A 656-nucleotide genomic window follows, 5' to 3' on the forward strand; every position below is an offset into this window, starting at 1 on the left:
CCCCTCCCTCCCTCCCTCCCTCCCTCCCTCCCTTCCCCCCCCTCTCTCCGTCTGTCTGTGTTTGTGTGTGTGAGTTACTTCAGGCACATGTGTATTCATGGTTGTCGTGTTCGAATGTGTCCTTTCTAGAATATATGATTTCTGAGCTGTGAGCTACATTTTCATCCAGAAGTGACTAACTCTACATTTTAAGTAATGCCTTCCATTTTGTATTATAAACACAAGAGCAGAGATGTTTTTACACATTCTAAGATGTTCTTCATATTTTTTAGTCTATAGAGAGCAAGATGTAAAATCGGTTATTGTAAGGTGTTTTTGTTCATAAAATTTAAGTAACCTGACATTTTGTGATAGGGTCTTGAATGAATCTTCATCAATACACACATAGATACACAGAATTATTTTCAGGGTAATAGGTTATGCCCAGCTGTTGGAAGACAAATAAAAACTCTGTGAAAGAGATGGCTTATGAAGTGTTTTCATTGGTCTTGGTTCAAGGTAGTTTATGGATAGTGAGGTGTCACTTGTGCTATGCTTCTTATTTAGGGGATTGTTTCCTAGACACTTACAATGCTTATTGCAGATAGCTGATACTATAGAAACCATCCTCATAAAGATATGTCTATCTACTCACTGTCATACACTTTGGTAATGTA

Source organism: Mastomys coucha, unplaced genomic scaffold (assembly GCF_008632895.1).
Source record: "Mastomys coucha isolate ucsf_1 unplaced genomic scaffold, UCSF_Mcou_1 pScaffold16, whole genome shotgun sequence".
NCBI classification, from domain to species: Eukaryota; Metazoa; Chordata; class Mammalia; order Rodentia; family Muridae; genus Mastomys; species Mastomys coucha.